This window comes from Canis lupus, chromosome 2, assembly GCF_011100685.1.
Source record: "Canis lupus familiaris isolate Mischka breed German Shepherd chromosome 2, alternate assembly UU_Cfam_GSD_1.0, whole genome shotgun sequence".
In the NCBI taxonomy this organism is placed as follows: Eukaryota; Metazoa; Chordata; class Mammalia; order Carnivora; family Canidae; genus Canis; species Canis lupus.
In genome coordinates this window covers 15,542,101-15,557,570 of record NC_049223.1, presented here as the reverse complement: position 1 = coordinate 15,557,570, position 15,470 = coordinate 15,542,101, and the positions used below count along the sequence as shown (strand labels likewise).

The 15,470-nt window shown below is 36.0% G+C and overlaps 1 protein-coding gene across 5 annotated transcripts in view; it reads right to left on the bottom strand.

The window, feature by feature from the left end:
* The window catches only part of MPP7 (membrane palmitoylated protein 7), a 681,753-nt gene that overhangs the window by 521,362 nt on the left and 144,921 nt on the right, over positions 1-15,470 (bottom strand). The gene's annotated exons all lie outside the window — the stretch shown is intronic.

Genomic DNA, 15,470 nt, shown 5'->3' with positions numbered 1-15,470 from the left:
CAGTTAGTAGCTTAAATACTTCACTTGGTTTGTAGTTATAACCACTTCTCAGTACTTGAAATACAACCATTATACTCCTAGCCACCACCTTCTCTTACCAGGACTCCGCAGAAGCTTCTGAATGGTGTTCTTTTTGCGTCACACAGTTACTTCCCCCCACAGTCCAGAGTGGTCCAGTTAAAATGCCCGTCAGCTCACCTCATTTTCTTGCTTAAAACCTTCCAGTGACTCCCTGTTACTTACAAGGCCTGTCAAAGACCTTGTTTAATCTGGTGTCTGGGTATTTCTTCAGCTTCTTTACCTACCACTCTTGGCTCTTGTTTGTGCTGCTCTGTTCATTCTGGCCTACAGAAAGAAGTTTGTTCTTGTCTCAAGACTACAGCACGTTATGCTCCTCATTTCTAGGATGTTCTCTCTTTTATGTCTGCCTGGTGCACTCTCACTTCAGTAATGTGCTTAAGTGTCACCCAGAGGCCTTCCTGCTCACTCTGAAGCAGCCATCCCCATCACTGTCTATCCTTTTTACTGAGTGTGCCTTCCTTGTACTTAACATTACCTAATGATATTTACGTATAGTCATTCTGCTATAATGTGACTTGTGTGTTCCTGAAAATCCTCATGCTGTGCAAAATCGCACCACAGGACTTAGGGGAAAATGTAGTTAGGCGCACATTAAAAAGACAGGCACCTGACAAAAATTATAGCGTAACATATTTAATGGTTAAGGAGTACAGTAACAGTACAGTAAGTATGGATGGTTCTTTACCTTCACAAAGACCAGAAATTAGCTTGTGAGAGTATATTTTGAAACGGTTGCAGCTTGTGAGTTATTGATGAAGCGATGGAAGGAGGGTTATCTGAAATAACCCTCTCAAAGTTGTAACGCCAATTGTGGATGGATATGGTTCATAACTCATAGGATGAATTGAGGTAACTGGCAGATTTTTGGGGTACATTGTAAATTCCTGTGTATCTTGGTTCAAATGGGTACAGCTAGTATTTTTCAGAGGTGAAACTGCTCTTAGGGAAAATTTGTGTTATGCTCAGATAATTTCCTTATTTATTAGTAGTACTGGAACACATGTGCATTTTCAAAAAGTGTTAATAGCAAAACTAACCGTATTTTAGCTTTTCTTAGTCTTCTGTGGAATACACTCCACCAGAACAGAGAGTGAATTTGTTAACTTGTATTTCTCTTCCCCAGAACAGTGCCTGACATCTTGTAGCATTTCAGTAAATGAGTAGATAAAATAATATTGGAATTGTAATTATGATTTAAAGGAAATGAAATTTCAGTTTTCTGGAGCAGTGCTTCTGAAACTTCGATGTGTATTATAATCACCAGGGGATCTTGGCTAAAATGCATGTTCTAGGTAATGTGAGCCACAAATGCAAATTACATGTGTGGTTTTTCTAGTAGTTCTATTGAAGTAAAAGTAAAGTGAAATTTTAGTATATTTTCTAACCTAGTATGTCCAGAATGTTATCATTTCAACGTGTACTTGATATTTTTAAAACTATTAATAATTCTTTACATTCTTGTTCTTGTGGGAAGTCTTTGAAATCTAGTATTTCATACTTATAGCACCTTTTCAGTTTGGACTAGCCACTTTTTTTTTTTTTTTTTTTTTTTAAGATTTTATTTATCTATGAGAGACAGAGAGAGAGGAAGAGACACAGGCAGAGGGAGAAGCAGGCTCCATGCAGGGAGCCAGACCTGGGACTTGATCCCAGGTGTCCAGGATCATGCCCTGGGCTGAAGGCGGTGCTAAACCGCTGAGCCACCTGGGCTGCCCGGACTAGCCACATTTCATGTGCTTACTTGCCACATGTAGTTTGTGACTATTGAATTGGACAGCACAGTTCTGGAGAATATGATCACTCTGGTCTATCTAATGTCACACATACTCCTCTAATTTTCTAAAGAAATTTTTCATATGCCTGATTTCTAAAATACTGTATAAATGCAAATTGCCTTAAATCTTGTCATTTGGACTTAATCGAATGGGACACCTTCTTAGGTCCTAAAATATCAGAGGGATTTTATAAATAGCTTCTCCAGAATTTTTATTAAAATGGTTTTATATTTCGTTAGACATTTTTTGGGCTTGTATTTAATATTTGTGTAGTGGGTTCAGTGGACACTTGGTATTGACAGTTTCAGTCTCTGAGGACTGACCAGAAATACTTTTAGTTGGCTCTTAGAGGATATCTTACCCTTAATTAATGGATTGAAATACTCAGTTAGATTAGTGTTTAAGTTTAGTCTCTGATACTTGTAGTCTCTGATACTTGTAGCTAGTTAGGCACACTATAAAATCTGAGTTTTTGAGTCTACTCCCTTAGGATTGTTATGGAAATTGTGCATCTAAAACATCTTTTTTTTTTTTTTTTTTTAAAGATTTTATTTATTTATTCATGAGAGACATAGAGAGAGAGAGAGGCAGAGACATAGGCAGAGAGAGAAGCGGGCTCCATGCAGGGAGCCTGATGTGAGACTCAGTCCCGGGACTCCAGGATCATGCCCTGGCCCGAAGGTAGACACACTCAACTGCTGAGCCACCCAGGCATCTCTCATCTAAAACTTTTAAAGCAGTTAACTAAGTACCTGGACTGTGACATCTTATATGATTAGGTTTGCTCTTACTCATTTGGCTAAGTTAGTATCAGATCAGCAGCTGTAGGTCTCAAACTACTATTCTCCTTAGAGTTGGAAAGTAAACACTGGATATTTTAAGTTGCCAAACTGAAGAGCCTGACAAGTGACAGCTACATGAAGGGGGCTCCAGGGTAATTGTGACTTGGTGCCTGCTTATATGCCCAGGAGTTTGCAGTTCAGAGATTTTTTAGGACAGACATAAGGATAATTTCTCCCAGATATGGCTACTTATTAGAATCCCCTGAGAAGCTTTTTTTTTTTTTTTTTTTCTGAGAAGCTTTTAAAGTTACAAGTTACGGACTCCCTCTGAATTATCATGAATCAGAGCAGTAGGGGATGTAGCCTAGAAAACTGAATTTTTAAACACCGATTTATTTTAGATACTTACAAACTACAGGTCTAGCGGAGAGCACATAGAGGAGGGAGCTCTGAGCAGGACATTAAGAATTTTATTGTTAGGAATCCAGAAGTTAGAGTGGTTGTTTGCCAAATCATGTGTTAATGTGTTGTATCCTGAGTTCTAATGAATTTTCTTCTCTTTGGCCTTTCCTGATATATAGATAGTACAGTTTGTATGTAGTTACATATTAGTACTTTAGTATCCTGTGGCACGGACATCTAATGCCCCTCGGTAGAACTAATACTGGACAGTAGAGAGTTTCTAACCAGTGTCTGCAACTGGAAGACCAGTGAGATCTATTTAGATAATATCAGGAGCTACTGTTGTTTCAGATAAAACTCTCTGGCACTCTGTATTCTCCTCCTCCTCACTTCCCCCAATCCCTGCACCTTCTTGTTGTCCTGAGACTGGTCAGTGGTAAACTTCGTTTAGTTTTGTTTGAAAGATAGGTTTCACCCATTGGTATACTCAGGCTGACTTCCGATGTTAGCAAATCATTTTCTTGAAATTTACCCTTGGGAGTTACTGCATTTTAAAAGAAACTCAGGATCTGAGTGTGATTGGTATATATTTACTTGGATAGTGCTAGTTTACTGGTTTGATTACCAAAAGATATATTTGATTACCTTTGAATTGTATGACAGTATACCAGAAGAGCATGACATAATGTTGGCATCTTCTGAAAGGTTCTGACCTGTGCTATCCTAATAGAACTAGTTGTCTCTGGTAGCCAGAAAGCAACACTAGCAAAGTAGGTTATTTTGGAATATTTGGATCATATGAGAGAGAGGATCATGATAAAGTTTCTGCACTTGATGATTGATTTGTGAAGAATAATTTTGCAGACTATTGCAACTTCATAAAAATGTGTGCAGGTTTATCATGAAAACCTTGATGTAATGGGAAAAAGGAAGTTGGAGCACAGTATGGTAGACTGTAAGAAGTAGTGTTCTCTACTGCCTGTGGCCTTTTCTGTGTTGGTTTGGTCCAGTTTCTGTTCCTGGTGTTTTTTGGCTCCTTATCAGGGTTTTCTTTTGTATTTAATATTGTATGCATAAATATTTGAGTCTTTATCATGAGACATTTAAATTAAAAAAGTATTAAAGTTAAGTCACAAAGCCGTACTTTTGTAAACTGTAGACTAACCTTAATTTTATATATTTTTTGTAATTACGATTGTTTCTTTTTATATAACTTAAATGTCAGTGTGCATTATTTTGGGAAAACAGGACAAAGTGCTTAGCCTTCAAAATCTCCCCTTTGATTTGGGCTAGTTTTATTATTACCTTGACAAGGAGTGGGTGAGTCCCAGACACTGACTCACAAGTAGGGATTTCTTGGGAAGAACAGATTTCAAAATGCAGCATTCATTTTAGTATTTCGATGTTTAAACTATTATCTTCAGTACAGGCTATGGGAATCGGAAAACTTATTTACTGTTTATTTTAATGTATTTGATTTTCATTGTAATTACAAAACTAGTTCATGGGAAGACTTTTAAGTGTGGTCTAGAGCAGGAGTGGGAGCTGTTACCCCTAGCAGTTTAACTGACTTTGTCAGCACGTGTTGTTAGTGAAGTTACGGAATTATATACTGTTCACTACTTTCCCCCTTAAATCTTTGCACATTGGCACATTATACATTTAGGATTTGAAATTGTCCTTTTGTATGCTGATTTGATTTGGGGCACATTAGCTAACTTTTGGTTATATAAAGCCATATGTTACTAGCATTGCTTGTATTGTAGATTTGGTGTAATTTGGATTAAGATGGTGGAAGTAGAATTTAAAGAGAATTACAGTTGATAAGAATATTTTGGCATCAGGATGATTAGAAATGCTAATAAGGAAGAGCTCAAGCTTGAACCTGATACACTGGGAGAATCCAGGAGATATGGGGCATAGAGGCCTAGAAAGTTAGATTTTTAGACATGTTGTGTTATTGGGTTATTTCTATTGCTTTTATAATTTTGTTTAAAATTTGCTATATGGGAACCATACCAAAATTTCACTAATGTGGACACTTCTCATTTCTACTCTGATAGTGTAGAATGGGATGAGTTAAAAACCTTTTACATTTTTCTGTTATAAAACAAAAAGATTTATTTAATTTTTATAAAATAAATAGGATGGTATCCAAAGAGAAAACAGTTACAACGATGAAAGCATGTTCAAGGTAGTCATTATATGTAGTTTCCTGCTAATTGCATGTTCTATTCATTAAAATTAGAAGAGCAGTGTTGATGAAAGGTAAAATGTACTTTTCTGCTGCAGCCCCTCACTGTAGTTTTATATGAGGCTAAATCATACTGTGTTGCTATTTCTGTAAGTAAAAAAAATAATATCCCCAGTTTCAAGTGGTTCCACATAAGTTATAACAGATTTGTAGCATATTCTATCTCTTGTTAGGGCAGTCCCCTGTTTTTCTAGGATGTACTTAAATTTTCCTGCCTTGATGATCTTTTTTTAATGTTTATTGCCACAAGATGGCCATCTACATAATGTTGATTGTGTTGATAATGAGCATCCTTGCTTTTCGCTGTAATGGGCATACTAATAAAGTTTTACCTTTAAGAATGCTGCTTTTAATTTTTTGGTAATTTTTTACCGAGTAAAACATTTTCCTTTTCCTAGTTTGTCAAGAGTATTTATCAGGAATAGGTCTTGAATCATGCTTTTTCTGCAACTGCTAAGAAAGGTGATGATACGGTTTTTCTTCAGTTTATTAATGAAGTTTAATAAATTAAAACAGATTTCTTAATGTTAAAGCACCTTTCCTTGGTCATGGGATTCATGGTTTTGATGTGTGTGTTCTGATGTGTATTTTTTATTTTTTAATTTTTTGCATTTACGTCCACAAACGAGAAGCACTGTTGAAAATGGATGAGAAACATTTCTGTCTTCTGTGCCCTGAAGCAGCTTAAATAAGACCATAATTAACTGTTTCTGAAAACTGTGGTTGAATTTTGCTGTAAAACTCTGCTCTTCCTGCCTTAGTGGTAGAATTTGGCTCTTTTCACATTTTTTTATATGCTTATTGATTCCTTTTCCCTATAGCCTTTAATATTTTACTAGAAAATGTGTTGATACAAAGTTTAAAATTCTATCAACAGTTGACTCTTTTCTTGTATCATGAGCTTCCTATACTTTTTAGGAATCAAACTTTAACCAAAGACTCATTTCTTGTATTGGTAGCTTTAAACAAGCTGCAGAGAAACAACTCTATTGTTTTTTATTGGATTCTTCTTTGGCCTTAATTTCTTCAGTTGAATAGTTTGATTGTTTTGCTTATTGAAAACCTTTAAACATGTAAATTTTCTATACTTTACTGCTTTGTTCATACTGCATAGGTTTTGGTGCAGTTGTAGAGTGACTGCATTTTTATTCAAGTCTAGGTCTGATTCCAGTTTTGTTTTTTTCTTTTTTAACCCAAGAGTATGCTTTTAAAAAATACTTAAAGTTTTTATTTATTGTTAGAGCAAGCAAGAGCATGTGCACACAGTTGTGTGGCCGTGGGGGGTGGGGGCAAAGGGAGAAGAGAGCATCTAGCCTGATGCATGGCTCTATCTCATGACCCCAAGATCAGGACATGAGCACCTGAGCCAAAATCCAGAGTCATACACTTTTTTTTTTTTTTTCAGTCATACACTTAACCGAGAGCCACCCAGGTGCCCCTTAGAAAATTTTTAATGAATTTTATTAATCAGTATTTTAAAAATTACTATTACTTGGCTTTCTGTTAAATTCTGATTTTATTGACCTATTGGAATTAAGATTTTTTTCCTTATCATAATAATTATTGGAGTATTTCGCAGGTGTTTGAAAATAATACATTTCTTGAGGTGCCTGGGTGGCTCAGTCGATTAAGCACCTGACTTCTGCTCAGGTCATGGTCCTGGGTTCTTGGGATTGAGCCCTGCTTTGGGCTCCCTGCTCAGCGGGAAGCCTGCTTCTGCTTCTCCCACTCCTGCCTCCTGCTCCCCCTGCTTGTGCTCTCTGTCTCTGGCAAATAAATAAAATCTTGAAAAATATGTATGTATTTCTTTATGGTACAGAGAATTCTGTCCGATCAAGTTCTTTAATTACATAGCATAACTACAATAAAAATCCTTAGTAATCTTAATTTTTACTCGATTTGTTTTCTGACTGGTAAGAAAGTTTTCCATTGTGATAGTGGATATTCTCATTTTTTTAAAACATTTTTTGCCTCCTATGTTCTGTCTCTGCATGAAGATTTATAACTAATATTTTTTATGAGTGCATGTCCTGACATGTCTTCATTTTGTCCTTATATGAGAATGATCTTTTGGCTAAATTAAAAAACATGAATCCTTTTCCTCCCCTTTTCTGAAGATACTTCTAAATTGATGATTACCTGATGTTCATTGTTGCAGATAAGAAGTCTGATCTCAAACCTGGTTCTTTTTATACGTAGCTTTCCATTATGATGTATGTCTTTTACTTTATTTATTTATTTATTTTTTTAAATTTTATTTATTTATGATAGTCACACACACAGAGAGAGAGAGAGAGGCAGAGACACAGGCAGAGGGAGAAGCAGGCTCCATGCACCGGGAGCCCGACTTGGAATTTGATCCGGGGTCTCCAGGATCGCGCCCTGGGCCAAAGGCAGGCGCTAAACCACCCAGGGATCCCATGTCTTTTACTTTAAACCTCCCATTCCCTAGCTTGAGGAGCCTTTAGGATTTTTCTTTTCCTTTATCCTAAAATGTAAAACTTCACCAGTCTCTTTGTAACTGAGTTCCTTTTTCATACTTCTCCTGATAGGGCTGTTTTGTCTAAATTAGAGTCCTTAGAATTGTTTCTCTTCCTCCTCCTACTGTGACCCCCCCCCCCTTTTTTTTTTTAAGATTTTTAATTTATTTATTCATGAGAGACAGAGAGAGGCAGAGACACACAGGCAGAGAAAAGCAGGCTCCATGCAGGGAGCCGGATGTGTGACTGGATCCCAGGTCTCCAGGATCACGCCCTGGGCCAAAGGCAGGCACTTGCTCAACCACTGAGCTACCCAGGGATCCCCTGCCCCTTCTTTTTAAAATTGTTTTTGACTCTTCGCCTTTTGGAATTTTGTTAGATGTGTTTTGATTATATTCTATTTATCTTTTTCCTGGTAAGCAGGTAGACTTGGATACTTTTTGAGTGAGAATACATTGTACTTTGGAAAGAATGCCTTGGCATATTTCTTCCAGCATTCTAACTATTTAAAGATGTGTTCATTTCATTCACCTATTGGAAGTTTTATTTTGGACAGCCGACTTTTAATTTCTTTGTGACCTATAATTTTATGAATCTGATTAAATAGAAATACTTGGGGAATTTAAATTATATTTCATTTTTTCCATGTCAAATATGTTTCCTCAGAAGGTTTTCTATTTGAGTTTGGTGCATCTCTTCCACATTATTGGGTTCCGTGGATGTTTGCTCTTTGTAGTTGACTGTTCACATTTGGGAATAAGAGTCTAGGTTAGCCACTGTCCAGTAGAATGTGTGGTTGAAAATGTTCATTGTTTGAGCTGTCCATATGGTAGCTATTAGCCACAAGTGCTCATTGAACATTTGAAATGTGGCTAGTAGAACTATGAACTATGAAATTGAGTTTTAATGTTTACTTAATTTAAATTTAGCCTACTGCCATTATGCTGCTTCTCTCCTCACTTGAGATTCTTTTTTTTGCAACTACTAAGTATCTCTTGGTTAACAAGTCCACTAAAAGCTTTTCAAGCCATAAGTTGTTTGAAGTGATTTGTCCTTTTATTGATGTGTGTGTGTGTGTGTGTGTGTGTGTGTGTGTGTGTATTATGATGTTGGGTTTTTTTTCATGTGCTGTTTTCATCTCATTACCTGCCCTGAACGGTTAGCATTCCCTAAGGTGTTCTGTCCTTGCTGCTTTTGGTTCTGTAAATCCTACCCTTTCGTTTCCAAGCCCACATGTCATTTTACTTGTTAAGCATGTTTCATATGGTGTTCCATGGATTATTAAAATCTGTTCCTAACTTGATTATTCCCTAGTTAATGCTTCTAGGAAATCATCACTTATTTCCTTTTCTTAATCTCCTGTGTTTAGAGGGGATTTCTAGATTGCACTGTCCTCTTAACTATTGCACTATCATTTTAACAGATCTTTTGTCTCATTCCTCATGCATTGCTGTCTGAGTGAAAATTTTAGGCTAAATTTAAACATTATTCTCTTCATTAACTCTTAAAGTCTTCATTGATTCTGTACTGACAACATAATTGTCCAAATACATGACTTTTCCTCCTTTCTCATGTACGTATCTAGGAAATCTTTCTGTCTGGTGTACATAGAAGACACTGAAATGAAAACTGAACACTGTGATGTTCATGCCAGAGATTTGACATCTTAGGATAGATTTTTTTTTTTTTCTCGTAAATATAGCTTGAAACTTTGGAGAATTTAAAATCTTCTGAGTTATCCTTGCCAGGAGTCCAAACCTCTTTTCTCAAACGACTCTCCCTCTCTCTGTACTAAGTCATGTAAATCTACTTACCCAGTCCTAGAACATCAAATTGCTATTGCCCTTCTGTATGTTTTCACAGCTAAAGCTGTCCTCTCCCCATTCCTACCACTTTTTTGGGAGGGGGCAAACCTCTCTGAATTCTTCAAGATTCCAGTTCTTCATTGAATGAAGATTTCCTTGGACCTTTTTCTATTACAGTTCTTTTATAGGGAATTGTAATTGTTTGTATATGTGATTTGCCTGCTCTGCTGTTAGTTCCTAGAAGACAGAGACTTAATTTTTATGTATCAGGGCCTGGCATATAAATGTAGGTGCTCGGTAATATTAAATTAATATCTTACATGCCACTTGACCTGTCTGTATGTGTCTGAAATAGGTGAGTGGTAGTAACCTTCAGGGAATTAATTGGTTTCAAGTGAAAGTTACCTTTTCAGGTGCCAGTTAAGAGTAAAATAGTAAGAATTCACTATTTTAGAATTCCTAAAGCGATTAAACTTGGTTTTGTACTATTTATGAAGGAAGCAAATAGTTTTATTCAGACCTTCAAGAAAATACATAAATAGGTTTAGTTATAAACTTAAAAAAACACTGTGTACGTAACTGGTGGGCTAATTCTACCACATTATTAACCAATCCCTTAGGTAGCCCTGATTTTTAGACTCCTATCAGTAGTTTTATTATAATCTTATAGAGGATATTTTAAATTCTAGACTTTTTACTAGTTTTTAACTGTTCCTAAATTACTGTTTCTCAAACTCTCAACTTTATGGCCCACTATAAAGTTTTAGTTTCTTAAGTATATTAGGCAGAATAATGGTTTGGATTTTTTTGTTTTTTAATTGTTGTTAATCTGTTTTCCAAATATAACCTTATATTTGAATATTCAGTAGATTTTTCAGGCTTATTGAAATTAAGAATTTTCCTAGAAATTCTCGTATATAGTGCTTCATTTCTCAAGGGTAAACCCTTGTGAATTGCTGCCTAATTATTTTTAGTTAGTGATTCATTGTGTTGATTTTTATTCCTAAAAGTGACTAAAATGTTAACTGAAGATCATTTTGAATCAGGAAAAAAAAAAAAAGAATGCAATTATAACATGGCATATTTTAGCTCTTGAACTTGTGTAATTTTTTAAAGATTTTTTTATTTATTTATTCGTGGAGACAGATTTTTTAATTTATTTATTCATGGAGACAGAGAGGCAGACCAGGGCTGCCTGAACTTGTGTATTTTTACAGTAAAACTATGACTTTTAAAAGTAAGCTCTTGGGCAGCCCGGGTGGCGCAGCGGTTTAGTGCTGCCTTTGGCCTGGGGCGTGACCCTGGAGACCCGGGATTTAGTCCCAGGTCGGGTTCCCTGCATGGAGCCTGCTTCTCCCTCTGCCTGTGTCTCTGCCTCTCTTTCTCTTTGTATCTCCCATGAATAAATAAATAAAATCTTTAAAAAATAAAAAAATAAAAGTAAGCTCTTTGAGGGGCACCTGGGTGGCTTAATCTGTTAAGTGTCATACTGTTGATCTCAGCTCAGGTTGTGGGGTCAGGCCCTGTGTTGGGGCTCTACACCGAGCCCATTGTGGAACCTACTTAAAAAAAAAAAAAAAGGTAAACTCTTTGAAAGAGTATAAGCTATTTCAACCCAGCAATGACTCAGTTGAAGTCTTCTGGGATTGAATTTACATTTTGTTGAAAATCCAAGAGCCACTGTAGCAGATCATTCTTAATTTCTCTTTAGTTTCATTTTGTTTTTGATATAAAACATTAACCAATGTTCCTTCTACTGTATTTAGCAGTATTTTCATTGAATTACTCATTGTCTTTAATAGCCAAACTCATCTTCAGTGATTAAAAAAATTAGCGTAAGATAACTTGAGTGAGGGTAACCTATGTGGCTCAGTCAGTTAAGTGTCTGCCTTCAGCTCCGGTCATGGTCCCAGGGTCCTTGGTCCCAGGGTCCTGGGATCGAGCACGTGGAGCCTCTTGCTCACTGGGGAGCCTGCCTCTCCCTCCCTCTGTCACTCCCCCTGCTCTTGCTCTCTCTCTGTCAAATAAATAAATGAAATCTTAAAAAAAAAAAAAAAAGATAAATTTGAGTGAATATATTATAGGCTCAGAAATGGTTTCTCAAAAAAGTTTCTCAAGGAGGAGTAATAATTGAGAATTGACATTGAAGGAGGTATAAAGTGAATACGTTGAAGATTCCTAATTTTTTTTGTGAGTATTCTATTTTTTTTTTTTAATCACGTCATTTTTCCAATCTTTTTCTTTGTGCTTATTCTTAAGGATATGTGTGGTTTCTAAAAGCGGTCTTCTGGCTTTGAAAAGCACTAATTTATTTTTATAGATACTAGAATGGTATATTGTAAGATTTCTTTTCCTCTAGGCTCAGGATTGATCAAATTAAGTAGAGAAAGTCCATTGTTTGGGTAGAGTGGTACTTAAGTTTTGGTTTGTTAGCCTAGTCTTTTTTTTTTTTAAACATTGTAATCCTTTCAATATCCTTAAGATTAATGTCGATGGAGGAAGGCAGGGAAGCATATAGAGAGCTTCCATTATGTATAGTGCTATTTCAGAAGAGCCTTAGTGGTTGGCCTTTGAGTTTTTAATATGTATGTCCAAGCATCATGTTTTCTTTTTTTAAGATTTTATTTATTTATTTGAGAGAGAGAGAGTGAACAAGCGAGCATGAGCAGGGGGGAGAGGGAGAAGCAGATACCTTGCTGAGCAGGGAGCCTGACCCAGGCACCCTCAGAGTATCATGTTGAAACATTTAAAACATAAAATGAAAGATATTAAATCATAGAGCCAGAGCTCTTTGAATATTGACTGGATTCTAATTCTATAAGAAGTTCCTTTTGGGGTTTGGATATAATGTATCTTTCAGGTTGCTATGCTGCTAGAATAGATCATTGTTAATTGGATAAGAAGAATTGAGGTGAAAACCATGCAAAGTGAAAAGAGTACCGGTCTTGAGATGTGGATATTATAGTTTTTGTTTTGTTGGTTATTAGCTTTTTAACTATGGACAGATCATATTCATGTAACTTCTTGCCTGCTGCTTTTTATTCTTTTTTTTTTTTTTTCAACAAGGTTGGATTAATAATCTCCAACGTCCTTTCAAAATAAATGACTTGAGATATGTACAGGAGAACCTTATGATTTTTGTGATTTATGATTTCTGATATTTGTTGTGTGTCCTGCCATTCCATGGTAACTGAAACACTCTTCCTGCCAGAGTGTAATACAGTTATACAAATATAGTTTGTAAATATAGTTTCTGTGGGGACCTTTGGAATATTTTCCCCCAGTGTTATTTAGTATTTTTACCACTTTATAGAGAAGGGTGGAATAGCATAATTTTCTTTGCATTTTTTTAAGTTTAAATTGAGAAACAAGGTTGACATTTTTGAAGGCTTTTTAAACAGAAATCTTAATAGTTTTCATTATATATAATGTAGAAATCAGATTTTGTTCATATAAAAAGTGGTTTTGATTTTTTTAACCAATACATGCTTTCAGTTTAAGTCTTAAGTTGCCCACCAAATACAGAATTCATTTTTTATTTTAAGTCAGGATATACTCATTTTGACTTTCCTATAAGAGTATATTAAATTATCTAAACTTATCTGCTGGTCAAACACCAGTTTCTTTGTGGGGTAACTTTTTTTTAAACTAATTTCATATTCCAGAGAATCTTGTGTTCTTTGTATTTTAAATGTAGAGCCTTTTCTGGGTTTTACATGATGGATGAGATACTTAATGGGTGTGTTAAAACAGGCATTATGTAGTGCCATTTAAAACTGTAGGAAGAGGAAGGGGCACCTGGGTGGCTTAGTGGTTGAGAATCTGCCTTTGGCTCAGGTTGTGATCCTGGAGTTCTGGGATCAAGTCCCTCACTAGATTCCCTGCAGGGAGCCTGCTTCTCCCTCTGCCTATGTCTCTCTGCATCTCTCTCCGTGGCTCTCGTGAATAAATAGATGAATAAAATCTTTAAAAAAAAAACAAAACACAAAAAACTGGGAAAAGTCTGTACAGGTATTTTATATTTAAAGTGTATAAATAAAGTATAAATGTTAATACCTAATTTGACAATTTATTTTCCGTGAAAACTGATTTTTCAAAACACAAATATCTGGCTTAAGTAAATACTTGTAATGTTGTATAGGTTCATGTAGCTGTGGAATGGAATGAGCCCTGAGGCTTGGGTGAAACATCCTCATTATGTATTTACCAGTTGTATGAACTTCAGTTCTCTTTGCATCCTGGTTTCCTTTCTTTAGCTCTTGACTTTCTTAATGCCATTATCCTCCCTTATCCCCAATATCCACTCAATGAGTCTCTTAGATCTTGCCTCTGAAGCAGCTTTTGAATCCATTCATTTTTTTCTAACTCAGACCCTGATCATCTTTTGCTTGAATTAAAGCACTAGCATACTCCTCTCCCTTCCCCTCCCCTACAGTTCACTTTCCCCACCATAGCCAGAATCACCTTTTAAGGAAAGTATGTTTGCTCATTCTTTATGTAAAAATCTTTCAAAGTCTTCCCACTGCCCTTAAGATAAAGTAAAAGTGTTTGACTGAACAGCTTGCTACATCTCCTAATTTTCTAGCACTCCTATATGCTTCAGTTCTTTGAAGATAATGAGTTCTCTCACACATGGGTACTTCACACATGCTGTTTCCTTTTAGAATATGATCTCTCCTCCAGCCCCTTTTGCCTAGTTAATTCCTTCCTGTTTTTTAGGCTTGGATTTAGGTAGAAGTTAACTTCCTCTAGCTTCCCAGTTACCAATCTAGGTTTATTAGCCCATCTGTTATCATATGTAACACTTCATTTATGGTGATTATATGGTAGTGTCCAAAACTTAGCTTCTCATTTTCCCCTCTCTAACCTGCTTTTCCCAGTTTTCTGTACTTTGTTAAATAGTAAATGCAGCCTCTCGGTTGCTCAGGCCAATAATCTTGAGCCTCCTTAACCAGTCTTTCTGCTTTCTTACGTTCTAGCTCTTCAGTTTCTTCTCCATGCAGCAGTCCTATCAAATTGCTCCTCTACTCAGAACGTTCTCAGGTGTCCTTACAGTGGCCCAAAGTGATTCATTGCTTTTTCCCAGTGTTACCTCTCTGACTTTGTTTCATTTTACATTTCATTTGCTCAGCTTTAACCATACTGACATCCTTGTAGTTTCATGAGCATTTAATTCACTTTCCTGCCTCACAGTTTGTCTTTACTTTTCCTTCTTATTGGATATCTCTGGTATCTTCTATTCTCAGTGTTTTAAAAATGTGTGATTAAGAGTAATTATTAAAGAGAAATAATTGAATGGAATAATCAAAATGATTACAGTAACGTCTGTGGTACTGTGGTTCTTATCTGGGACAGCAACAGATGGTTCAAATGGTTGGTTTCTCATGAATCTTATTTCTCCTGCCAGAGAACTAAAATCCAATTTAGTAACTTAGAGTCTAGTTTTTTTTCTATTTTAGCAGAAGGTGAACATCTACTATAAAATATACTGCTAGTAACCTTAACTAATCTTTTTTTTTTTTTTTTTTTTTTGGTGTTTTTCAGAACGTACTTTATTTCAGAGAAATCTGTGTTTATTACATTTTTAGAGTAACATTCCAACTTCTTTCCTCACCTATGGTCAGAAGCATGTGCAAATGTTCCAGAACCACTTGTTCCAGAATCCTTGGGGTGTTTAAAAATGCCACCCAGTCCTACTCAGTAACCAACTGAATCAGAGAACCTCTGGGTTACAAAACCTGGATGTTTGCATATTTACATGCTCCTGGAAGTGATGTTGATGCACATAAAAGTTTGACAACCACTGCTTTGTGCTATAAGAGTGATAAAATTATAATGGAATAGAGGAATTAAGAATTCCATGGTGTGATTGATTAGTGGCAGAAAGTTTG